This window comes from Dendrobates tinctorius, unplaced genomic scaffold, assembly GCF_039654945.1.
Source record: "Dendrobates tinctorius isolate UK_male_01 unplaced genomic scaffold, ASM3965494v1 ptg000173l, whole genome shotgun sequence".
In the NCBI taxonomy this organism is placed as follows: Eukaryota; Metazoa; Chordata; class Amphibia; order Anura; family Dendrobatidae; genus Dendrobates; species Dendrobates tinctorius.
This window is the reverse complement of record NW_027361840.1, coordinates 4960686-4987872: the sequence shown is the minus strand read 5'-3', so window position 1 is coordinate 4987872 and position 27187 is coordinate 4960686. Positions and strand designations below refer to the sequence as shown.

At 45.8% G+C, this 27187-nt stretch overlaps 1 long non-coding RNA gene across 1 annotated transcript in view; it reads right to left on the bottom strand.

Moving 5' to 3' along the window:
• The window catches only part of LOC141053977 (uncharacterized), a 139595-nt gene extending 113777 nt beyond the window's left edge, over positions 1-25818 (bottom strand). The window contains exon 1 of the long non-coding RNA XR_012221316.1: positions 25422-25818. This is a non-coding gene — a long non-coding RNA (uncharacterized lncRNA). The remainder of the gene's footprint in view (positions 1-25421) is intronic.
• Between the last annotated feature and the right edge of the window lie 1369 nt (positions 25819-27187).

The window sequence follows — 27187 nt, the reverse complement described above, 5'->3', positions numbered from 1 at the left end:
TAACACATTAGCCGGATGATGGGACTACTACTGTCCCATCATTGGCTAATGTGTCAACCACTGTCATGGTAGCAGGCATCGCCAGATGGGACTTGTAGCCCCATCGGACGATGCCTGCACAGACCCCCGGACATCAGCACAGCCCCCCGGCAGGCCGGCACAGCCCCCCGGCAGGCCGGCACAACCCCCCGGCAGGCCGGTACAGACCCCCACAGGGTGCACAGACCACCGGCAGGCCGGCACAGCCCCCCGGCAGGCCGGTACAGACCCCGGGCAGTCCACACAGCCCCCCGGCAGGCCAGCAGAGACCCCCGGAAGGCCCGAAATGACGGCGCATCATGTCCCTAGTCTCACTTTATCCCACACAGCTTTTACCATAAAGTGAGACTAGGGACTTTTTTTTTTTAAGTGGCGGAGGAATACAGTGCGGAAGGATACCTACCTTCCGTCATTGGATTCCTGCATCCCGTAGAGAGAGGCAGCATCAGCTGATGCTGCAGTTCTCTACCCAAGATCATCGTGGGACACACTCGTGGACTGCTTCGGATCATGGGTGAGTATTTTTGTGGTTTGTTATGTTAATATTTATTCCGTAAAAGACAATGGCTTCGGGGAACAATGTGACAAGTATTGGTAAGTATGTTACTCTATGTTATATGTACTGTATGTCTATGTATGTATTGTATGAATGTATTGTATGTAGCATGCATGTAGTCTGTATGTAGTATGTATGTAGCATGTATGTAGTATGTATGTAGCATGTAGTATGTATGTAGCATGCATGTAGTATGTATGTAGTATGTATGTAGCATGTAGTATGTATGTAGCATGCATGTAGTATATATGTAGTATGTATGTAGCATGTAGTATGTATGTAGCATGCATGTAGTATATATGTAGTATGTAGTATGTATGTAGCATGCATGTAGTATGTATGTAGTATGTATGTAGCATGTAGTATGTATGTAGCATGCATGTAGTATATATGTAGTATGTATGTAGTATGTATGTAGCATGTAGTATGTATGTAGCATGCATGCAGTATGTATGTAGCATGCATGTAGTATATATGTAGTATGTATGTAGTATGTATGTAGCATGTAGTATGTATATAGCATGCATGTAGTATGTATGTAGCATGCATGCAGTATGTATGTAGCATGCATGTAGTATATATGTAGTATGTATGTAGTATGTATGATGCATATATGTAGTATGTAGTATGTATGTAGCATGTAGTATGTATGATGCATATATGTAGTATGTATGTAGTATGCATGTAGCATGTAGTATGTATGATGCATATATGTAGTATGTATGTAGTATGTATGTAGCATGCATGTAGTATGTATGTAGCATGCATGTAGTATGTATGTAGCATGTAGTATGTATGTAGCATGCATGTAGCATGCATGTAGTATGTATGTAGCATGCATGTAGTATGTATGTAGCATGCATGTAGTATGTATGTAGCATGCATGTAGTATGTATGTAGCATGCATGTAGTAAGTATGTAGTATGTATGTAGCATGTAGTATGTATGTAGCATGCATGTAGTATATATGTACTATGTATGTAGCATGTAGTATGTATGTAGTATTTTTTTTTTTTTTTTTTTACATTTAACACATTAGCTGGATGATGGGACTACTACTGTCCCATCATCATTTTTCCAATTCCGATACCGGAAGTCTCATAGACTTGAATGGGACTTCCGGTATTGGCATCGGCGATACCGATACTTTTTTTAAAGATCGGCCGATCCATTCCGATCCGATATTTTGAAGTATCGGACGGTATTGCTCAACTCTAGTCATGAACAACCGTGAGTGTACTTTTTGCTTTCATCCATTCTTTTGTTTCATATTTGTAACTGTACATATGTAATGTCTCAACTTTATAGTAACTTTTATCTGTAATCACTGCCCCTTTTGGGAAATAAATGATAAAATTATTCAGTTTGTCTCCATGCTCTAAGAAACGAACTAAGCGCCTCTTTTAGATAATCGCTACTAATTCAACGGGTTTGCCACAGACCCTCTTAATTAACTCTGTGAATTAAGTAAACCGTGACTGATGGCAGCGCGTTGTGTATGGTTGTTGTGGCTAGTTGGCAGTCCAGAAGTGTCTTATATTGCTGAATGAGGGGCTGCGGCCACAGCATTGATAATTCCCTCACTGCAGTAGCCTAACCGCCGGTCCACAACAAGCAGCCCGTCCGGTGACTAATTATCCTAGGTGCAGTTCCCTGACTGACCTGAGGGTAAGGGGGGTGCCGGAGAGCTGCGAGTTCCAAAGTGGAACTGAGAAAGTGGGATATACATAAATCCCCGCAGTTCATAGAAGATTGATAGCAGTGGTGGGGCACCAAAATACCCCCCTGCGGCAAATTGTTAGAGCGAGATTAGCTTGCTGGATATTTTTGTCACATGGTGCCAGTGGTGGGATAACTAAGATAAGCCCCCAATGTGCCTGTGATAGCCGTGTGCCGGCAGTGTGTCGCGTCCCTCCATCCGCTGATACACCCGTGTCAGTGGTGGGATTGTGACATAGTGGTGACACAGGGTCCGCTGTCCGTCGCGCTTTGGCGAACAGCGGCGAGCTGTTCCTCACATGGTTGAATAGATTACACAAGAAGGAAGAGACACAGCAAGTCAGCAGGATCTAGGAGCAGCATGGCAGATGTGACAACCTACATGGCGAGCTATAACATGTGGTACATGTTCACAGATGGACCAAAAGAAGAATCCAACTTCACCTGCCAGTAGTGTACACTACTGGCCCTTTTAGAAGAAAAGGTGTGGGGTCTAGAAAAAAGAATTGCAACTTTGAAACTCAGCAAAGAAAATGAAGACTTCCTAGACAGAACAGAAGCAGCTCTACTGGAGACAGAAGGTGAGGAAAGTGTCAGAGAACCTCCAAAAGCAGATGAGTGGAAGCATGTGACCAAAATAAGCAAGAAGATCATAGAGACATCACCAACCACACAACTGAGAAACTGATACCAAGGCCTTGTTGAGGATGAAGATGGCAAACCAAGGGTGAAGCAAAGAAGAAAAGGGCACACAGCAACACCCAGAAGTGACAACAAAAAGTACAGCCAAGAAGCGAAGAAGAAAGGTGGTGGTGGAAGACTCACTACTGAGTCACAGAAGCAGCCATCTGCAGATCGAACATAGCCGCAAGAAAATTATGCTGCCTCCCAGGTTTAAAGATCCAAGGATGTGACTGATAGGATACCAAAGCTCATCAGTTCCAAGGACATCCACCCATATCTTCTGATACATGTTGGCACCAATGACACGGCAAGGAAGGACCTACCAACAATCTGCAATGATTTTGATGCGAACAACTGGCTAAGACGATGGTGCAGACAACAAGGATTTGGATTCCTGGACCACGGTGTGAATTATCTGTATGACGGACTCCTCACCAGAGACGGACTACACCTCAAGAAACCTAGGAAACACACATTCGCCAGAAGACACGCTACACTCATCAGGAGGGCGTTAAACTTGAAGAAGAGAGGACGGGAAGAAAAGCGTTAGACACGAACATGAAGCCAGAAAATATACTAATGAAGGATATGAGGTGTGGCAAAGAAGATGCAAGACAACATAGTCCGTAGGGAGGAAAGAAAATTTCTAAAACACTCTACAGGGTATTAGATTGGAACAAAACAAAATCCTCTAAACTGCATGCTCGCAAACGCCAGAAGCCTGACAAACAAGATGGAAGAACTAGAAGCAGAAACATCTACAGGTAACTATGACATAGTGGGAATAACAGAGACATGGTGAGATGAACGCTATGACTGGGCAGTTACCTTACAGGGGTACAGTCTGTTTAGAAAGGATTGGAAAAATTGGAGAGGAGGAGGGGTTTGACTTTATGTAAAGTCTTATCTAAAGTCCACTGTAAGGGAGGATATTAGCGAAGGGAATGAGGAAGTCGAGTCCATATGGGTCAAAATACATGGAGGGAAAAATAGTAACAACATTTTCATTGGGGTCTGTTACACCCCCCCAAATATAACATAAATCATGGAAAGTCTACTACTAAGGCAGATAGATATTATCTGTGTTACTAAGGCAGATAGATGAAGCTGCAACCCATAATGAGGTCCTTGTTATGGGCGACTTTAACTACCCGGATATTAACTGGGAAACAGAGACCAGCGAAACCCATAAAGGTGACAGGTTTCTGCTAATAACCAAGAAGAATTATCTCTCACTATTGGTGCAGAATCCAACCAGAGGAGCAGCACTTTACACCTAATACTATCTAATAGACCTGAAAAATAAAATGCAAAGAGAGGCGCAATGAGTGTACCTGTGTTAGAATTAAATTCCCTAACTGAATCAACAGGGTGCTCACCTTACAGGGTTGTGCCACCCTGGCACAACCACGGTGTGAACGTGAATGGTAGTTGGGGAGTGTATCCTCGCAGCCCAGAAGGGCACTGCACGTGGCTGTCAGCAATCTCTGCCCTCCTGGTCAGTCCATCTCTCACAGGCTTCCGGACGTGATGTTGAGACCAATCCCAGCCGTAAGTGAACACCAAGGGTCCCAGAGCTTCCCAGCACCGCCCAGCAATCGCAGGTTCTCCCACAAACAGCTGCCCTCCAAGCTGCTCCTGCCGCTAATCCTCAGAGAGGAAAATTCCATGTGAAGCAACAAAAAAAGCGGTCTATAGGAGCGCTAAAGGAGAGGCAGAAACCAGAAAAAACTCAGCTTTTATTCTTCCTCCAATACCCACAAGGCGTTTCTACGGTCACAGCCGTCACACCTGCATTCCACCTGAGGAAGACGGCTGTGACCGTAGAAACGCGTTGTGGGTATTGGAGGAAGAATAGAAGCTGAGTTTTTATAACTTTTTTTCTGATTTCTGCCTCTCCTTTAGCGCTCCTATAGACTGCTTTTTTTGTTGCTTCATATCTAATAGACCTGACAGAATAACAGATCTGCAGGTCGTCGGCATCTAGGAAATAGCGACCACCATATTGTACAGTGTCACTTGTGTTTCGCTAGGGGGACTTGTCAGGATGTCACAAAAACACTGAACTTTAGGAAGGCAAAGTCTGACCAGCTTAGAGATGGCCTTAATCTGGGTGACTGGGACAATGTTCTCAGAAATAAGAATACAGATAATAAATGGGAAATGTGTAAGAACATCCTAAATAGGCGCTGTAAGCGGTTTATACCTTGTGGGAATAAAAGGACAAGAAATAGGAAAAACCCAATGTGGCCAAACAAAGAAGTAAGAGGGGCGATTACAAGTAACAAGAAAGCATTTACACTACTAAAGCAGGACGGCCCCGCTGAAGATCTAACAACTATAGGGAGAAAAATACTTTATCTAAAAAACTAATTATAGCTGCCAAAAAGGAAACTGAGATTAAAATAGATAAATCTCCGGATCTGGATGGCATACACCCACGAGTAGAGCTGAGCGACTTTGCCTTTTTTCGGGTCGAGTCGGGTTTCGCGAAACCCGACTTTCTCAAAAGTCGGGTCGAGTGAGATCTTCCGACTAACGGAAAAAGTCGGGTTTCGTTCAGACCGAAACACGAAACCCAATGTAAGTCAATGGGGAAGAAAAGTCGGGAGTGAGAAGAGGACAGGAAACACACTTACAGTGCCCATTTGAATGCCAAAACCATAAATTCTTATTCCTGAAGCTTGTCACCCTTTATTTACTTAATAATACAAGCTACGCAATGAAAAATGGGGGTTATTTGGCTAAATTTGAGTGGGGGAGGGCTGGCTCCAGGTTTTCATGTGCCCTGGGCCAAAGAGCGCCCCTTTAACACATACCACAACTCATGATGCTCTGATACGGCAGAGAAATAGTGGTATAGTACAATGAAAAATACTTCACTTTTTACATCTCATGACTGATATCCATTTAAAATTCTCCAATAGCTCCAAAAACGGACAGTATATTACTCCATACAGTATTATGGCCACCGCATAGTGCGCTATACAGCGTAATGAGGCCCATCTATTTCTCCCTACAGAATCATTGATCCCATTCCCATATAATGTTTGAAACTGTATATGATGAGCTCCACATAATGCTACAGTATATGTTGGTCCCCATGGATGAAGCTCCACTGTCTTATGGGCCCAAATAATGCTCCATACATAATGGACCCTATTTCTAATGCTCTAGTGTATAATGGGCCCTGTACATGCTGCTCCAGTGTCTGATGTCCACCTTTGGAATGTTCCAGTGTATGGTGGGCCCCATCTATCATTCTCCAGAGTATAGTGCTTCCCAAAAATAGCAGTCCCAACATTGAAAACAATGAAATAAGTCTCCTCGCTATGGAATCCCTGTACTAGTCAGGACTCCTTGTCGTCCCCATCTTCCATCCCACTGCACTTGGCTGTTTAGGCAGAGGACGTACAGACGTGATGTCATTGCGCTCTCTGATCAGAATATCAGTGTCAGGAAACGCGGAAGACGTCATGGCGGTGGAGCAGGGAGAGGTAAGTATTTCAACCTTGCAAGTGCTGTGATCCTGAGCAAGCAGGGGGGGCCCACTCGTTGGCGACGGCACTGGCACAGGGCCCCTCATAGTACGGCGGTGTGTCTGACGGCAGGTGGGCCGAACCTGTACTGCAGCGTCCTCTTTGTCAGCGTGTAAGGTGGAAAATTATATGTCAAGGGTAACCTGAGTTTCATCAGGGTCAGATTCAGGCTGTGTAGAGTGGGAGGGGAATGTAGTGGTCTGGGTCAATGTACCAGCAGAATCATTGAGCAGTGGCTGGGCATCAGTGCACTTGTGGCGCCCACAGGAGTATGGTCGCCACAGTGGCATTACCTTCCTCCTAGGGAGTGTGATGTCATGCTTGGGAGCAACGAATGAAGGATGTCTCTAGCAGGTTAACTGATTGGGCGGCATGATTCCCACGACTCACGACCCTCCAAACAGCGTCCATGAAGGCAAAATTGTAGTTTGACGTGGGCAGTATGGTTGCAAAGCTGAACCTTAAAGGAATGTCCAGAAGGGCACCACCAGGAGTGGAGCCTGCGGCGTAATTGGACTCAACACGGGCAACCTCAACCATCCAGCAACCGAAAAGATGCACGCATTGCAAGCTTAATTCTGTTAACGAACGAGACTCCGTCCTGCCCACGCGGTCCGTGTCCAGCTTACTAGAGGGACACGCGAGGCTCTGGCACGCGAGATTGGCCAATAACTGGTGTGTCAAGGCCTTACATGTCCGTGGCTGCATGCGCGCTACACCGAAAGGGCCAGCGTGTGTCGCTTACAGGTGCAGATAAGCCGCTGAACATCATTAGTGATGGGGATCTGGGATTACAATTATTACCCGCGAACGATGATTTCCCAGTAAGTGCAGGTCAACCGCTGTTCCGGAATTAGGCCTAACCGTCATTCCTGAAAAAGGGAAAAACTTATGTGTGCAAACCACAGGTGCTGTAGCTTGCATAACAGCTCGCCAGCCGTTCTCAGGCACAGTATGGATTACACGTGATTGTACAAAGGTGAGAAAGGGTACCCATATCACCGGATAACATGTATGGATAGCATAGTTTACACATTAAAAATATATGTCTATACATCAGGAGGCAGGCTCAGACGGTGTCAGGCCCAGTATGGATTTGACAGCCCAGACTACACAGCGGAGGAGCAGGGAGAGGTAAAGATTGCAAATGCTGGGGCCCTGGCCAAGCACGGGTGGCCCACTCGTGGGCGTCGGTACTGGCACTGGGCCCCTCATAGTACGGCGGTGTGTCTGACGGTGGGTGTGCACCACCACCGTCAGAGACACTTGATTGCACTATGAGGGACCCTGTGCCAGTGCCCGCGCCCAAGAGTCGGCCTACCCACCTGTCAAGGGCAACGGCACTCGCACGGTTGCGTGCGCTAGCTGGTGAACCCGACCATGGGGGGGGGCAGCCCAGTTAGGGAGGTTTACACAAGGGCATATGTTGATGTTGGACATTCAGCTGATGCAAAAGGCGAAATTGGTCAAGTCCCAGGAAGCGGAGGACCAAAGCAAGCCATCTTTCTGTCAACCTATGTGTCATCAGGGGAAGGTGGGACAAAATCCTTGGAAACCCATGCATGGTTCATTTTAATGAAGGTTAGATCATCCACATTTTGGGTCGACAGACGGGTCCTTTTTTCTGTCAGTATTGAACCAGCAGCACTGAAGACTCTTTCCGATAGCACACTTGCAGCAGGGCAAGCGAGCTCCTGTAAGGCATATTGTGCCAATTCAGGCCAGGTGTCCAGTTTAGCGGCCCAATAGTCAAAGGGGAATGACCTGTGTGGGAGAACATCGATATGGGAGGAAAAGTAGTTTGTAACCATAGTTGACAACTACTGTCTCCTGTCACTTTCCATCGATGCAGTATTACCAGTTGTGTGAGCGGTACTTGAAAAATCAGTCCACAACATTGTCATGAAACCCCTGTCTCCAATGCCACTTCTGCTGTGTGCACCACGAACAACTCTGCCAAGCTGCCCCCGGCCCGTACGGCTCGTGTGAGAACCATCACCGCTGCTGTGTGCTGGGAATGCCTCAAGCAACCGATTTACCAGAGTTGCTTGTTTATTAGCCAATATTAGGTCAAGGTTCTCCTGTGGCATGATGTTTTGTAATTTGCCTTTATAGCGTGGATCCAGGATGCTGGCCAACCAGTAGTCGTCATCGTTCATCATTTTGGCAATGCGGGGGGCCCTTTTTAGGATCTGCAAGGCATAATCTGACATGTGGGCCAATGTTCCCGGTGTCAATGATGCACTGCGAGTGCTGGTTGGAGGAGCACTTTCTGGCAAATCCACATCCCTCCAGTCACGCACAAACCCTGTACCAGACCTTGCCATGCCAACATTTTCACTTGCCCCACGAGATACATCCTCCTCCCCAAAGTAATCATCCCCATAATCATCCTCCTCCTCCTCTTCTTCCTCCACCTCGTCCAGAAGAGGTCCCTGAGCAGACAATGGCTGAATGTCATCAAGGATTCCCTCCTCGTCAACATTGGCTGCAGACGTCTGCTCCTTAAGGTGCGTCAAAGTTTGCATGAGCAGACGCATAAGTGGGATGCTCATGCTTATGATGGCGTCGTCTGCGCTTACCAGCCGTGTGCATTCCTCAAAACACTGAAGGACTTAACAGAGGTCTTTCAGCTTCGACCACTGCACACCTGTCAACTCCATGTCTGCTCTCAAAGTGCCTGGCCGTGTATCCTCCCACAAATGCATTATGGCCTGCCTCTGCTCGCACAGCCGCTCAACCATGTGCAGGGTGGAGTTCCACCTTGTTGCAATGTCGATAATGAGGCGGTGGTTGGGAAGGTGGAGCAATCGCTGCAGCTTCTGCATACGAATGGAGTGTACAGGCGACCGGCGGATGTGCGCGCACAGTCTTCGCACCTTCTGGAGCAGGGCTGTTAACTCCGGATAATTTTTGAGGAAGCACTGCACCACCAGGTTCAAGGTGTGAGCCAAGCAAGGTATGTGGCTGAGTTTTGGAAGGGCTATGGCTGCCACAAAATTACGGCCGTTATCACTAACTACCTTGCTTACCTCAAGATGTACACTGCCCAGCCATGACTCAGTTTGTCGCTGAAAGTACTCGGCCAGCACCTCGGCGGTGTGTCTGTCGCCCAAACACATCATCTGCAACACAGCCTGCTGACGCTTTCCACTAGCTGCTCGATAGGGGGACACCTCGTGTGCAACAGTGGCAGCTGCAGATGGAGTGCTCGTACGACTGCGCTCTGTGGACGAGCTTTCGCTTCTGGAGGAGGAGGAGGAGGAGGGTCGAACGCCTACAGCCAACTGTTTCCTATACCGTGGGCTAGGCAGCACTGTCCCACCACCGCTGTCCCCTGTGGACCCTGCATCCACCACATTAACCCAGTGCGCAGTGATAGACACGTAACGGCCCTGGCCATGCCGACTGGACCATGCATCAGTTGTGAGGTGCACCTTTCCACTCACTGACTGCTTGAGTGCATGGACAATGCGGTCTTTCACATGATGGTGGAGGGCTGGGATGGCTTTGCGAGAGAAGAAGTGGCGACTGGTTAGGTCATAGCGTGGTACTGCATAGGCCATGAGTTCGCGGAAAGCTGCGCTTTCCACCAACCGATAGGGCATCATCTCAAACGAGATTAGTTTGGCAATGTGGGCGTTCAAACCCAGTGTACGCGGATGAGAGACTGAGTACTTTCTTGACCTACTCATAGTGTCTGGGAGGGTGAGCTGGACTTGAGAGCTGCATATGGTGGAAGTAGCGGTGGACAGGGCGGACTGAGAGAGGGTTGATGATGGTGATGGAGTTGGTGTTCTTTCTGATGGCCTAGATTCAGTATTTCGTTGATATAACAGTGGGATTCCCTGACTGCTGTGGCCTTGCAACGACACCTCAACATTTGCTGCTGTGCTGACCGGTGGGCTTACAGTGGGGGAAACAATGTAGCGTTGCTGACTACCTTCGTTGTGATCAGTTGCACATGTGGTACTTGAGATTTGGTGTTGTGTCCACGCTTGCAAGTGCATGGTGGTTAAATGTCTAAGCATGCAACTGGTATTCAAATTTTTCAGATTTTTCCCTCGGCTAAAGGTCTTTGCGCACTTCTTACAGATAACCTTGGCCTGATCATGAGGATTTTGTTCAAAAAAGTGCCACACTGCACTCTTCCTACTTTGGCAGACATTTTGCGGCCTAGCACGCTGTGATATTTTGACCCTCTGGACAAGCTGTCCAGCAACTCTTTTGATTTTTGGAAACTGTCTTTGGAGTGCTCCGTGCCTGCCAGATAACAGCTGTTGCGATGTCGATGTCTGCTGTGGATGCTCCTCATCTGAGCTATTGGAAGCAGCACCCTCTTCCCCCAATGGATGCCAATCTGGGTCAACAACTGGGTCATCCATCACCTCCTCTTCAATGTCATGTGCACCTTCCTCTGAGTCTCATCAGGGTCAGAATCAGACTCTTTACACTGCGAGGACAATGTAGTGCTCTGAGTGAATGTACCAGCAGAATCATCTATCAGTGGCTGTGCATCAGTGCACTACATGTCAGATTCATCTTGGCCTGGGTAATTCACCATTTCACTTGATAATCCAGGCATGGTATGTGAAAACAGCTCCATGGAGTAATCAGTAGTATGGCCTGCGTCATCCTTCAATCTTGGTTGGGGTGAAGGACACAAGGAAAGGTGTGGTTCATGAACATGAGCCTCCAATGATGACTCAGTGCTTTTACTTTTTACAACTTCAGAAGAGGAGGCGATAGAGCTGGAGGCTGAGTCAGCAATGTAAGCCAAAACTTTTTCCTGCAGCTCTGGCTTTAAAAGCGGTTTGCCAACTCCTAGAAAAGTAAGCCTTCGAGGCCTTGTGGAGCCAGATGATGACGCAGGCTCAACACCTCCTGCATTCGGTCCTATTTTGCTTTTGCCACTACCATCAGATCCACCACCAACAACATCATTACCAGCTGCCAACCCCTGCCCAATTCCACGGCCTCTTCCACCAGCCTTCCTCATTTTTGGTAGAAATGTAGACAAAATCCAACAAACTATATAGTAATGTAAAACAAGGTACAAGGTGTCTATAGGACAGGGGAGATTTTGAATTTCTGCACACACTTGTGGACACTGGACACTTATGGATTGTGTGAGGCCCACTGAATATCAGAGCTCTATGTCACAGGCTCGATGGCACAGGTGTGAAAAAAGTGACTACAGGATCACGGAGATTTTGAATTTCTGCACACACTTGTGGACACTGGACACTTATGGATTGTGTGAGGCCCACTGAATATCAGAGCTCTATGTCACAGGCTCGATGGCACAGGTGTGAAAAAAGTGACTACAGGATCACGGAGATTTTGAAGTTCTGCACACACTTGTGGACACTGGACACTTATGGATTGTGTGAGGCCCACTGAATATCAGAGCGCTTTGTCACAGGCAGAAATTGGCTAGTGTATCACAAACTACAAGGTGTATATAGAATTGGGCAGAATAGGAATCTCCCTAGAGTGTAGGTCTGTAAGAACGGAACAAGTCCTCCACTTATCCTTCCACAGTGACACACAGATAGCTTCACTGTGGCCGTGATAACAGCCGTTACACGGTACTGAGAGGAGCGTGCACGTACACGGCTGTCCGGTGTACGTAAAATTGTCAAGCTCCGTGTTTTTTAAGTATACGGACTGACACACGCTGTCTCTCTATAGTTTTGAATGTGATCAAACAGCAAATATATTTAACTGTTTGAAAGCTAGACAAAACTAGAAGGTGCAGGTCTGTAAGAACGGAACATGTCCTCGACTTATTCTCACAGAGTGACACACAGATAGCTTCACTGTGGCTGTGATAACAGCCGTTACACGGTACTGTGTGAGGAGTGTGCACCGCTGTATGGTGTGAAAAATGCACGCTCAGTACCTCAGCAGGACAAAAAAAAAATTGGGATTGCTTTTAAAAAAGCAGTTTGCAGAGCAGTGGGTAAACAGCAATGCAGCCGTCAGGAAGCCTTAGAAGGCAGCCTAACAACCAACACCGCTGATCCAACAAAATATAGCCTCCCCTTGCACTGCACAGTGACTGGTGTGTTGTACAGGCAAAATCGCTAGCAGTAGAAGCAGTTTTTGGTATCTTCTTCCCTGCCTAACGCTCTCCCTACAGAATCTTCCTCAGCAGCAGCTCTCCCTAGTCTGAGATCAGCATGAGTAACATGGTGGTCGGCGCCCCCGCCCTTTTATACCCCCTGTGACGCCCCACAAAGCAAGCCAATCACTTGCATGATTGCAAGATGGTGGTGACCCCTGCCTATGTCATCACGTTGCCCACAGTGTCCGTGGATCCTGATTGGCTGAAAAAGAGCGCAAAACAAGCTTTTGAAACGCAACTTTGGCGCGTAAGTCGCCGACCTCGTGGCCGACCTCATCCTAGGGTCGGGTTTCGTTTCATGAAACCCGACTTTGCCAAAAGTCGGCGACTTTTGAAATTTGTCGACCCGTTTCGCTCAACTCTACCCATGAGTACTAACAGAACTAAGTAATGTAATAGACAAACCATTATTTCTTATATTTAGGGACTCTATAATGACATGGTACCAATATTCAAAAAGGCTCTAAAAGTGAACCAGAAAATTATAGGCCAGTAAGGGCATGTTCCTATGGGGCGTATTCCATCAGTGTTTGCTGCGGATTGGACGCTGCATACAGCTGCAGCATCCAATCCGCAGCAACCAGATGTTACAGCATAGTGGAGCGAATTTTATGAAATCCCATCTCCACTATGCGTACAAAGACGCAGGTGGCAGACCTGCGTAACCGGACATGCGGCGCGTCTTTATAGACCGCAGCATGTCTATCTTGCGGAGACGCTCAGACTCCGCAAGATAAATAACTCAGTCTGTGAATAGGATGCGGTGATTCAACATGTGTTCAAAGAACACATGCGGAATCACCGCGCATATCAATGGGGGCAGCGCTTTGGGCAGAGCAGGGTATCCGCTGTGTCCAAAGCACTGCCAATATGCCCCCTGGACACATACCCTTAGTCTAACCTCTATTGTTGGTAAAATATCTGAAGGGTTCCTGAGGGATTTTTTTCTGGATTATCTCAATGAGAATAACTGTGTAACTCCACATCAGCATGGGTTTATGAGGAATCGCTCCTGTCACACCAATCTAATCAGCTTTTATGAAGAGGTAAGCTATAGACTGGGCCAAGGTGAGTCACTGGACGTGGTACATCTTGATTTTTCCTTTTCCAAAACTTTTATTAGTGTTTTATAAAAATAAAGGGGGAAAGGGGGAGGGAAAAGACATAGCGGGAGAGAGGACCATGTAGTCCTTGAAACCCAAATGGTAGGAAAATAACAGGTCAGATTTTAAAAACATTTCAATAAATTCCATAACTACAAAGGCACTAAATGCAACTCATCAAATATAATGACTTAAGAAAACTTTAGGGAAATAGAGATATCCATCTGGACCATTTTTTGCAAATTTATTGAGATTGCCGTTCACCATCACTATGTGTTGTTCAAAGGCTTTATGGAAGGTAATTTTGTGGAATGGGAGACTGCTAGATGCAAGGCTCGGGATTCTTGCTGTGCAGCGACAGGAACCCGACGCCTAACATTACCCCCCTCCTAGGGCCCCCTCCCCTCTGAGCCTCACTATGCTCAAATGCCGCAATAAGGAGCGGAGCATGGATGTTCTCCACTGGTTCCCAGGTCCAAGCCTCTGGACCATGACTCTTCCAGTCCACCAAATAAACCTTTTTACCACGCACCACCCTGCATCCCACAATGGCATTGACCTCAAACTCGTCCGAAGACAGGTCTGATGTCCCGGCAGATGACTCGGAGAACCGGGACATGTGAACAGGTTTAAGGAGGGACACGTGGAAGGTGTCAGAGATAGCCAAGTGTGGTGGAAGGGCCAGACGATAGACCACCGAGCTGATCTGTTCGAGGACCTTAAAGTGACCAATGTAACGAGGAGCGAACTAAGTGGACTCGACTCGCAGCCTGATGTTACGGGCGGAGAGCCACACTAAGTCGCCAGGGGAGAAGGTGGGACACCAGTGTGCGTCCGCGGAGACCCTCATTCTCTCCTTAGAGGCCCGAATAGCATCCTGGGTGCGGTCTCAAATATCACGTGTCTCCACCACCCAGTCTGCCACCCTAGAGTTGGTGGATGACACGGGCATGGGCACAGGGACACGAGGATGTTGGCCATAGTTAAGGAGGAATAGGGTCTGGCCGGTGGAATCGGCCACAGTGTTGTTCAAGGCGAACTCTGCCCACGGCAACAAGGGTGTCCAGTCAGCCTGCCTGACCGAGACAAAATGTTGGAGATATGTGACCAGAGGCACGAGAAAAAGAAATGAACGCTGAGGAGGCGGCGCCAAATTCAGAAGCTGGACATGACTGATATATGTGAGGCTATGTGTCCAGGGTGGAAAGCCCTGCCCCCCTGACAAATATCAGGCATGTCTGACCAATTTTAAAAACGATTATTTTGGCGGTGGAATAGACGCTAAATAAAAACGCCTGCGGGGGGTGACAGGGTCCCTTTAAATAACAAAGGGTGAGCGGTCACATCAGCAGGGGCCAAAAACATGTAATAACCCCAGTGACCACCGGGGGCAAAAGGTAAGCAAAAAACTATCATAATGTAATGACACTTCTGGCCACTGGGGGCAAAAACCCATGTTAAGCCCCCAGAAGCCTGAAAATAAAGGTTTTAATGAGGGAACCCAGAATCTGACACAGATCCAAGAATTAGACTGTGACTGTACCCCTCCCTCAATGAGGGGCCTCTGGACCCTCAACACGACACTGCATACCACCTAGAGTGCAGACGCCTTGTTCCACCAGAGTTCACTTCAGCCATCATCTGACACTCCGGGTCATGGCAAGAGAGGGCAGATGGAGGTGACGATGTATGCTCCAGAGGTACCACAAATCTCCAGAGTGCCGAACTGGGGAATGAGCTAGGCCTGGGTATAACAAAGGGTAACTCAGACACTCATACAAACACGTACACACCCAGGTCCGGACCTGAACGTTTATTGTCATTTACTCTCTTGCCACTAGATGGTGAACTCACAGAACCGACAACAGAGGCGTCCCCCGTGTCGTAACACTCACACCCCCACAAGGGTCAGAGGTAACCACTCCTCTCTGACCCCCCCTCCTAAGAGGACTCCGACTCTGAGGGGTAGCTTGTGGTGAGGGTTGCGACTTACCCCTACTCCCTGGCAGCACCCCTGCTGCCACTACTGGAGAAGGGGACGGGAAAATGGAGCAAATATAATCTCCCTGGTCGTCTTCCTCCACACGATCAGGAGGGGGCGGCTTCTTCGACGGTGTAGAAGTTTCGGCGTGAGCCCAGCGAACTAAATCATCAGTCTGCTCACTACAGGGACGTACCCCTTTACCTCGGGGAATACCAGGCAGCACCATGGGGACACCAACTCCTCCCACCTGCCTGGGTGCGTCCGCGTGTATGAGCAAGTCCCGCTCCCCTGCAGGGACTACAGGGGGCACATTCGCCAAAGCCGCACATTGGGGTTCTGGTTGAGCCAGAAGGGAGGCCCCAGACCAGTAACCATAACTACTGCTGCTCCAACTCACCATTCAGCTCCTCACTCTCCTCAGTGAGGACCAGCAGCAATTGATCACAGGTCTGCACTTGGCCCATGGCTCACCAGAGGAAATGAATAGGTTGGTGATAACCTGGCATGTGTACCTGTCCTGTGTGACCCGACCCTCAGATCGGTAACTGGAACAACAAGACAATGGGGAAGGGGAAACAGTTTCAACGGTGGGCCCTGCAATAGGGGACGGTGACATGGAGACCTCCTGCACTCCCCTGAGGCAGTGTCCCTAAGCACTCCTAGCGTTCCCTATACAGGCTTCTCACCTGTCGCCGAGCAGGATACCTGAGTCCCTAACTCACCCTGCACCTATCCCTTTCTAGGGAGCTCGGTGATGTGAACACTGGTCCCACCGCTGTACTAACACACACGAAGGAAAAAGGGGAAAACACCAAAACACTTATCTTTCTCTGCTGCAGTCACCAGGCAGCAGAGTGCATCACCGGATTAACTTTCAGCAGTGGCTCGACACCTCACAGCCTGCTGCTCACTTCACCGCGGTTGGAATCCACAAAGGATCTGCTATCGCCAACACCTGATGCGTTTCGAAGTACATCATACTTCTTCCTCAGGGGATGACATAAGTGAACAAATACAACTATCTCCAGTTATATACATCCAGTGTTTAAAATTTGGCGCCAATAGTAACATGTGATGCAACGAAAATGTCAAAGTTCATATAATTAGAACTATAAAAAACATGTTATTTTATCCTCATTTAGTAAAATCACTTTTCCTTTTAAATTTTATTACAGGAAAAAAAGAAGTTATATTAAAAAGGAAAGAAAAAAATATATATATGTAAAAAGAAAAACGAACTCACATTTTTGGAAAAGAAAGGATCTGAGGTCCAACATCTATACCACCACGCCAGAAGATAATTTATATTGGAAAGAAAGAATTTTTTCTTAAAAAAGTCATGCAGTATATAAAAAATATGGTTATAATAAAAATGTATCTTTTAATAAAAATGTTTAAAATGGATGATGAAAAAATAAAATATATGTATATAAAAAATGTACTTGTCATTTTATCATTTAATCATTTGATAATCAATCGGAGGTTTTTTCAGTATCTAAAAAGTGAAAGTATCAGGCACAGTTATAGGTATCAGTCTAAAGACACGGCCCCACAACAGGACCATCTCAGCAATATCGGAGAAGGACAAGATCGCCTCCCGCATCAAGTGAAAAAGAAGAAACCACAATTCAACACCAACACATTTTTTTAGGAAATAACCAATAAAAAATCACTAAAAAATCAGAAATGATAAACATTAATTATCACACAATATTATAAAATCGCTTGAATAAAAATGCAAAAGAAATTAAAATATGATCCATCTGGACATATACTAAAAAATTATTAGAAACTAAATATATTGATTATATATCCAATTATAAAAAGACCTCAGTGATTTCGTTTAGTCCATTAGGTTTGAGAGCATTTAATCTATATATCCAGAAGACCTCTTTCCGATTTAGTTGCCCTATTCTGTCAGGATGGTCACTAGGAAAATGTTCAATTGGGCTTATTTTAAACCCATTGTAATTTTTATTATGCTTCATAGCAAAGTGTCTAGAAAGACCATGCTGCAAAAAGCCTTTTTTAATATTATGTCTATATGAGTTAACCCTTAGGTGTAGTGGCTGTGTAGTTCTCCCAATATATTGCTTTTTACACTCACACTCAATTAATTAGTCGCCGGACGGGCTGCTTGTTGTGGACCATCGGTTAGGCTACTGCAGTAAGGGAATTATCAATGCTGTGGCCGCAGCCCCTCATTCAGCAATATAAGACCCTTCTGGACTGCCAACTAGCCTCACAGCCGTACACAACGCGCTGCCACCAGTCACGGTTTACTTAATTCACAGAGTTAATTAAGATGGCCCGTGGCAAACCCCTTGAATTAGTAGCGATTATCTAAAAGAGGCGCTTAGTTCGTTTCTTAGAGCATAGAGAGAGACTAAATATTAAATCATTTATTCCCCGAAAAAAGTAGGGCAGTGGTTATACAGATAAAAGGTGCTATACAATTGAGACATAAAATATGTACAATAGACAAGTATAAAACAAAGTGGATGGAACAAAAAGAAATTACACTCACAGTTGCATATTGTTCCTTAGGCAGCCCATGCGGTGTGTGGGAGGGAGAAGGCGGAGCCACACGTCTCCACTCATCTTGGTTCTGTCAGCTCGGATGCTGTAGCTCCAACTAACTGGGATATCACAGGGAGCACCTATTGTCCAGGGTCTTGTGACCTCACGAAATGGGCGGTCTGGGAAAGTCCCACCTCCCTTACTCTCTAGGTAAAAATCTTACTAAAACTTATAATAATCATAACTTAGCGAGGGAAGCCCGCACAAACAGATATATGGCATCATTGTTTGTGGTTTGTTGAGTACAATAATTCAAGCCCAAATATGCAGTAGTTCTAATACACCGTTTAGAAGGAACCCATATCTCAGGTTTTAAAGGCCCGAGGACCTCGCAAAAGCCACCGCAGCGAAGCTGGGACCGCTCAGATCACAAAAATATGATTGTTCTGTCTCTGCTATGTATGGTTTTCGCAGTGCAGTCTCTTAAAGTTTTACTCATTCACATGTCCTGAACAAAAGATTTCCTGTGCTGTGCAGGCAGGGGGAGGGAAAATTCCACACTTACTTCGAGAGGAAGTTGCCGGTTTCAGGTTTCACAGAGCTTCATGTAAAGACACTGGTGTATGTGAAGAGAAGGGGGGTTTGCTGGTGCTGCTGCGAAGCTGGCAGTCTACATTGTCATGAATGGAGGATTTTTTAGCGTTCTAGAAACATCTTTTACAGAAAAACCCTCATACGTCTCAGACATAGTATATCACACCTCCCCCCTTAAGAGGGCGCTACGGAAGAATTACCTGTCCGTAATCGGCCATGCGCACCTCAGCGGGTTCGCACCAGCGGGACAAACCATCAGCATTGCCGTTTTCACTGCCCTTCCTGTGTTTACAGTAAAGTGGTACTGTTGAAGGGCAAGGCTCCAGCGGAGCAATCTTCCATTGGTTCCAGACACTGTGTGTAACCAGCTCAGAGGGTTTTGGTCGGTTACCACCGTGATAGCGCGCCCTTACAGGTAGGGCTGCAAACGCTGCAGTGCCCACACCATGGCCAGACAGTGCCCACACCATGGCCAGACACTCCTTCTCGATGGTGGAGTATGCCACTTCCCTCGGCAAAAGTTTCCGGCTCAGGTACAACACGGGGTGTTCCTGGTTTCCCGAGTCGACCTGGCTGAGCACAGCACCAAGGCCAAACTCGCTGGCGTCGGTCTGTACCAGAAATGGGTGACTACTGTCGACTGCTCTCAACACTGGAGAGCTGCACAGGGCTGCTTTCAAAGCTTGGAAAGCTGCCTCACAGTCATCTGTCCAGTTGACTGTTTGGGGTAGCCTCTGCTTGGTGAGGTCAGTCAAGGGTTTTGCAAGGTTGCTATAGTCCTGTACGAACTGCCTATAGTACCTGCAGTGCCCAAGAAGGACTTCACCTGTTTCTTGGTCCTGGGGGTGGGCCAGGACATGATTGCGTCCACTTTTCCTGGCTCCAGACTCATGAAACCCCCACCTACCCGGTGCCCCAGGCAGTGGACCTCGCGCATGCCCATCTGGCATTTTCCCGGCTTGATAGTCAGGCCTGCCTGGTGAAGACGCTTGAGCACCTCCTGGAGATGCTGAAGGTGTTCCTCCCAGCTGGAGCTGAAGATGGCAATATCGTCTAAGTATGCCACCGCGTACTCCTCCAGTCCCCGAAGCAGGTGGTTGACCAGCCGCTGGAAAGTGGCAGGGGCATTCTTCATGCCGAAGGGCATGACTGTGGACTCGTACAGTCCAAAGGGGGTGATAAAGGAGGATTTCTCCTGCGCCTCAGGGCTCAGGGGAATCTGCCAGTATCCCCGACTCAAATCCATGATGGATATGTACCTTGCTTTTGCCAGCCGCTCAGACAGATCCTCGATGCGCAGCATCGGGTGGGCATCAGAGGTGGTGATGGCGTTGAGAACCCTGTAGTAGTGTTGAGCATTCCGATACTGCAAATATCGGATATCGGCCGATATTCTCTGTATCGGAATTCCGATACCGAGTACCGATATTTTTTCAATATCGGATATTGGAATCGGAAGTTGCCATAATGCAAAGAGGCTCTGATTGGCTGCCGAAATGACGTCATCATGATGCGCAGTCTGTGCGCATCATGATGCGCCATCAGTTCGGGCCTTCCGGGGGGTCTGTGCCGACTGCCCGGGGGTCTGTACCGGCCTGCCCAGGGGTCTGTACCGGCCTGCCGGGGGGCTGTGCCGGCCTGCCAGTGGTCTGTGCCGACTGTCCGGGGCTCTGTGCAGGCTGCGGGGGTCTGTACAGGCCTGCCCGGGGGTCTGTACCGGCCTGCCGGGGGGGCTGTGCCGGCCTGCCGGTGGTCTGTGCCGGCTGTCCAGGGGTCTGTGCAGGCTGCAGGGGTCTGTGCAGGCATCATCCGATGGGACTACAAGTCCCATCGGGCGATGCCTGCTACCATGACGGTGATTGACAATGATGGGACAGTAGTAGTCCCATCATCCGGCTAATGTGTTGAATGTAAAAAAAAATAAATAAATTACATACTACATACATACTAAATGCTACATACATACTACATACATGCTACATACATGCAACATACATACTACATACATGCTACATACATACAACATATATACTACATATATATACTACATGCATGCAACATATATACTACATATATACTACATGCATGCAACATACATACAACATATATACTACATGCATGCAACATGCATACTACATATACCACATATATACTACATGCATACTACATATATACCACATGCATGCAACATACATATATACAACATATATACTACATGCATGCAACATGCATACTACATATATACTATATATACTACATGCATGCATCATACATATATACTACATATATACTACATGCAACATACATACTACATATATACCACATGCATGCGACATGCATACTACATATATACTACATATATACTACATGCATGCAACATTCATATATACTACATATATACCACATGCATGCAACATGCATACTACATATATACTACATGTATGCAACATACATACATATTACAACATATATACTACATGCATGCAACATGCATACAACATATATACTACATATATACTACATGCATGCAACATACATATATACTACATGTATACCACATGCATGCAACATGCATACTACATATATACTACATATATGTGAGAAATTTCCCACGCAGCTTTTGCCATGAAGTGAGACTAGGGACTTTTTTTTTACAGTGGCGGAGGAATACAGTGCGGAAGGATACCTACCTCCTGTCTTTGGATTCCTGGAGCCCGTAGAGAATGGTAGCATCAGCTGATGCTGCTGTTCTCCACGCAAGATCATCGTGGGACACTTGTGGACTTCTGCGGATCAGGGGTAAGTATATTGGTGGTTTGTTATTTTAATATTTATTCCACAGATGGCTTCGGGGATCAAAGTGACAAGTGATGGTGAGTATGTACTCTATGTTATATGTACTGTATGTCTATATGTATGTATTGTATGAATGTATTGTATGTAGTATATATGTATGTTGCATGCATGTAGTATATATGTAGTGTATATGTAGTATGCATGTTGCATGCATGTGGTATATATGTAGTATGTATTGTGGTGTAATGACTACTGTGTCCGCTAGGGGGCGCTGTGTGGATGTCCCAAGAGAGAGGATGAGTGGCAGAATACTGAGTGGCCATTGTGTATCTCAAAGTGGGTGGCTTTGAGATGAAGGCTTGGTCATATGCTGATCAGCAGAGCTGATCTCTCGTGCCTTTGTGTTAGGGAGAAGCCTTCAGGCAGCTGGAGAGATGGGCGGGTTCTAGCTGCCTACAAATCCACCCAGGGGTGTGTCTGATAACACCTATAGGAAAAAGCTATGTGTGTGAAGGACCTGTGATGAGGTCATAGCCATGTGACCCAGTGGGCGTGGCTACGGACCATATAACGTAGCCAGGGTAGGTCACAAGGGTGAATGCAGGGACCTGGTTGGTCCAGAGCGGAAGGTCCCGTGAGGAGAGTTGTCTCCTGGATCACAGTGTTAAGGGGAAAATATACGGCATATGAATATATACAAGAATCAAAACTGTACCACTATATGGACGCTTTGCTGATCATGTTGCTTTAAGATATTTCTGATTCTCTAAGATATTTCTGATTTTCTGTTAATTGTTTCTGTATGATATCACCCACCTAAGCTTCATTTAATATTTAATGAACTGGGTGGATTAGGGTGGATCGGGCTAGAAAACAATACTTATGTACATAAGTATTGTGTAGCGATATGAGAACAGTATGAGAACAGTAAATATTAAGGTGGAAACGTACATAATGATTGTGTAGCGGTATGGGAACGACAAATAGTAACCTGGAAACGTACCCATGATGTAATAACACAAACTCTGTATAAAAGCTGTTCATTTTTGGATTAAAGACAGAGAAGAATCATACTGACACGATACACCTTGTCTTGTGTATTCTTTTCTCCGTGCACGTAAAATCTCTACCAAAGATCCAATTTGGCCACAGACAATTAAGACGGGCCACACCCTAGTGCGGCAGAATCAACAGTTGGCGCTCAAACAGTGGGGCTCAGGACGATACCAGACGATCACAGCCGCAACAAAATCTCCCCCCAGGACGGACGTCTTTCCAGCGGGACGAGACTGCAGCTCGAGACCTGGTGAGAAAATATAACATCTTACCTACCCTTCTGTATTCACGTCCGGCTGGGAGGAGATAGTTGGCTGTCTTCTCTGAACCCTTAAACTGACCACGTTTGAAAGTCCTGAGCCTACGGACCCGGTCAGGTATATAATTCCTTAATTGTCTGTGTGTATTGTCCTGTCTAACCAATTCGGAGGGTGTATCTAGAATCCATCTAGTATCTGATAAAAACTATTTCATACTGCACTAGGGCTACTAGAAGCATACAGAGCAGAGTCCAAAGGGGGTGTTCACACTGGGTTATCACCCTGGTTCCGACCTTAGACGGTCGAAGAAGTTATGTATATATTATATATATACACACATATAGGTGCTCACGTCCGGCCATACGCCCACAGTATAAACTGGGCCCGGTGACGTGAATGACACGGCATATACATATTTTTAAGGAAAGAGGTGATTACTAATTTTTCCCCCCTCTGCTGAAATATCAACCACCTATCTAGAGGTGATTACCACTATTTACTACACCTAAAGTGACAAAAAGCCCAGCCCTAGTTGCCTTGGTAACAAAAGAACAGTGAAAGGGATAAGGAATACATTCATAATAGATTTTTTTTCTAATGTTTGAAGTATTGATGCATTGTTGAGACACGCCTGTCCGCAGCTCTCATATTGAATATACTGCCATACTGGTTAGACTGCTATTTCAGCTGCATTTCCTGAATCCAAAGTGTTTAACAATCCCGCTACATTATCTGTATTCAGTCCGGAGGATATAAAATATAGAGTGTAATAAGTTGTTTTATAGTATACATATATATCCCTTCAAGCATATTTATAATTACGGTAATCTAAAAGTTTAATTGTCTGCCTTATCTGCTTTGCCTCTCTCTATATATGTTGTGAAATTAGAGAATTGGATAAACTAGTTTTGTTCTGCATACTATAATTATAAGGTTAGTTGTTAAAAAAATTTGTTCAGGTAGAAAGAGAATTACTTGAATGGTAATTGCTTGATTTGTACAGATATCTCTGTGAGATCCGAGGTCTATTGTTACTTTTTAGTTATTGTTTTACTAATGTTACTACATTTCTCTATGAGATGTTTTCTTTGAAAGGTTTTAGAGCGAAAGTTTTGAGGAAACAGAAATTTTAACAATTTATAAGGTATTTTTATACTACGCAGTTTCTGGATACACGAGATTTGTGAAATACTCTGGTGTTAGTTGTTGGTTAATTCCCTATATTACTGTGTTCAAGATAGCTAGACATCACTATGTTCACTGAAGACCCCTTTACTCGGACATAAGGAGTACATACAGCTTTTACAGTCACATATCCAACTGTTCATAACCCCGTGAGAATTTGTTTTAAGACGCCCACATACACATGTTTTTCAGATATACTCAGAATTCAGATGATAGAATGGGTGGGAGCAGTCAGTCAATATCTATAAGACAGATATGACCCATAGTGGAGTGAGGAAGAAAATGTACGTTAAGAAACCCTCCGATCCCGAGGGGAGGAGCATTAGATAAGAAGGAATAGAAGAATGTGTTACTGAGTGGAGAGCAGCGTCCCAGCCTCAGGTATTATGAGGTGTTACAGGACCCTGAAGCATTTTATAAGAAGGCAGAGGAAGTTAGGAAAAAAGGGATGAGGAGAGGAATATAACAAGATTGCTGAATTTTGTGCAAAACAAATATTTACACAGGAAGATGTCAGTTGCAATATCTGCATTACATTCATTTATACTTCTATATACATTCCAGATGACTGGACGTGTGCCAGCTGTCAAACGCAGAATATCGTGAGACTTGTTCTGACTGTCAGATGAGCAACCCAAAGAGCCGTACCTTCTTTCCAACTATTTATATAGACGGCACGTCTTATGCTGCATCCTGTCCAGCATCCATTATAGTTTTATTAATTAATGTAATTTATGAAAAGAATAATGAAGAAAAAGATGAATATGACATGGAGGTATATAATTAAACAGAACAGGAGGAGACAGGAAATAAATAGCTCAGACTGATAATCTACAGTATTTATCGTTATATGGTGAGGGGACATAATTATCATCATCATCATCATCATCATCATCATCATCTTTTAAGCCTCAAAGCTCATTCTTTTGTACACAATCTACTCCACACAAGGACTCCTGGAAATACCAGGAGACAGATACCCTAGTAAGCAGCTTGCCAGACCCCCCATTCTCCAGGATGTCATGCAGGGAAAAGGAGAACCTGTGGATAGTTTCTTCCACCGATGTAACAAAAAGTTTCTGGATCTCAGATTTGAAATGCAAATTAGTTCCCAGTTGGAAGAAGCTTGACACCCACCAACATCGAGCTCCAGATTTTAATAGGGTAATGGCATACTGAGTCCACAACCCATGAAAGTACGTATACTCTTGCAGCCCCCCCCCACAAAAATACAATGGAGAAACAACATCTCTCACCCAGACAGAGGTTGAGGATACTCCTCTCAAATTCCTGGTGGGTCCCGATGCAATCAGAAGATTGATCAGGGACATTGATCTACTTGCTGAAGAAGTATGTAGTCTTTTCTTTTTTTTTACAGGACACATCTGTAGATCATGTGGGCGTTGAACTAATGGCACTGATCCCAGACTCAATATTGGCAGGCTGAAAATCCAGTTTGTAAAGGTGGGGCAGAAGCCAGTAGCCCAGCTGCCAAGGAAATTGCAATATTTACCCTCCATTTCATAATTTGCAATTATTTCTATGAAGTTATGGATAATACATGACTTATGTGCTGTCAATGAAGTTATAGTACTGAACACATCTATGGTACCAAACCCACACACTATGTTTTGTTTTTATCAATTCTATTTATTTTTCTATGGTTTACGGTGATTGACCTGGCCAATGCTTTCTTCAGTTTATTTCTACATGCTGCAAGCCAGTACCTGTTTGTTTTCACACGAGGGCCAGCAATATATTTGGACTATGATGCCTCAAGGGGCACAGTATAGCCTCTCTATGTTCACCCGAGCCATGACCACGGTCCTGGAGCCCTGGAAGAGGATACATCCCACAGCCACTTTTTTTTTACAATACATATGGATGACCTCCGACCCTGACTGAAGACAGCCAAACCAATACTGCTCTTCTACACATACAACCTTTTTTATAACTATTTTAAGGTTAACCAAAGAAGGTATCGGTGTGTTTTATATGCTAAATTGCAATCACATTTTCACAGCTCTAGGACTGCCACGCTATACTGAACTGTTTTGTCTGTTTGTCATGAAGAAGCCTGACCATGTAAATGGAGTCCTAACACAGCTTCACGGAGGAAGACAATGCCCTCCTGGCTTCTACTCTCCAAAACCTGACCAAGTGACTCGTGAAGTCCAAACCTGCATGAGAACCGTGTTTGCAACCCACCTGTGCTGGATAAAGCTTCTGATATTTCTGTCTGCAATGCCCTACTCTGCTCCCGGACAACGTCACCATCTCCAGATGTGCTGTCCATAATCCAGCTACTCTTCTACCTCTGCCAAAGGGGGGAGGAAGATGGAGGATGAAAGCCACATCTCTGACACAATAGTGGAAGAGGTAGTCGACTCTGAAATGGCTGAACGCGATTGTCTTGCTGTCATGAGGCAAGAGAACACCTGGAAGATCCTGACCTGATGCTCTTTGTGGATAGACCAAGGTATGCAGACCAAGAAGGCCGTTCGCACACTGGTATAGCAGTAGCCACAGAAGTAACTTGCTGCCAGCAAAACCACTGCCTACATCCAAAGGCAGGACTGCGGGCCTTGACAGAAGCATACGAGAGGTCCACTCAACATGAAGCTGTCAAGATCAATCTGGAGGGAAAGAGGCTTCATCACGGCTAACGGAACGCCGGTCAGACACCACAAAGCCATACAAGAATTAATGGAGTCCTTGTTGATGCCAGGAAGAGTTGTGGTGGTAAAAGTAAAAGCACACACACTGGAGACACTTGAAGGGAAGCAGTGGGCAACAGACTAGCTGAAGTAACAGCAAAAGAAGCAGCAGTAATACCGGTTGACACGGAAACAGAGGAAAAGGAATAACCCTGGAAAAAGATGTTCTGACACTCCAGAAACAAGTATCCAAGGAAGAAAAGAAGAAATGGACCTAAGATGAAGTTATACAGGATGAAATATGCCTAAGGATGAACAAGGAAAATTTAAGGCCTCGAACAAAACTCTACATATTTGATGCTATA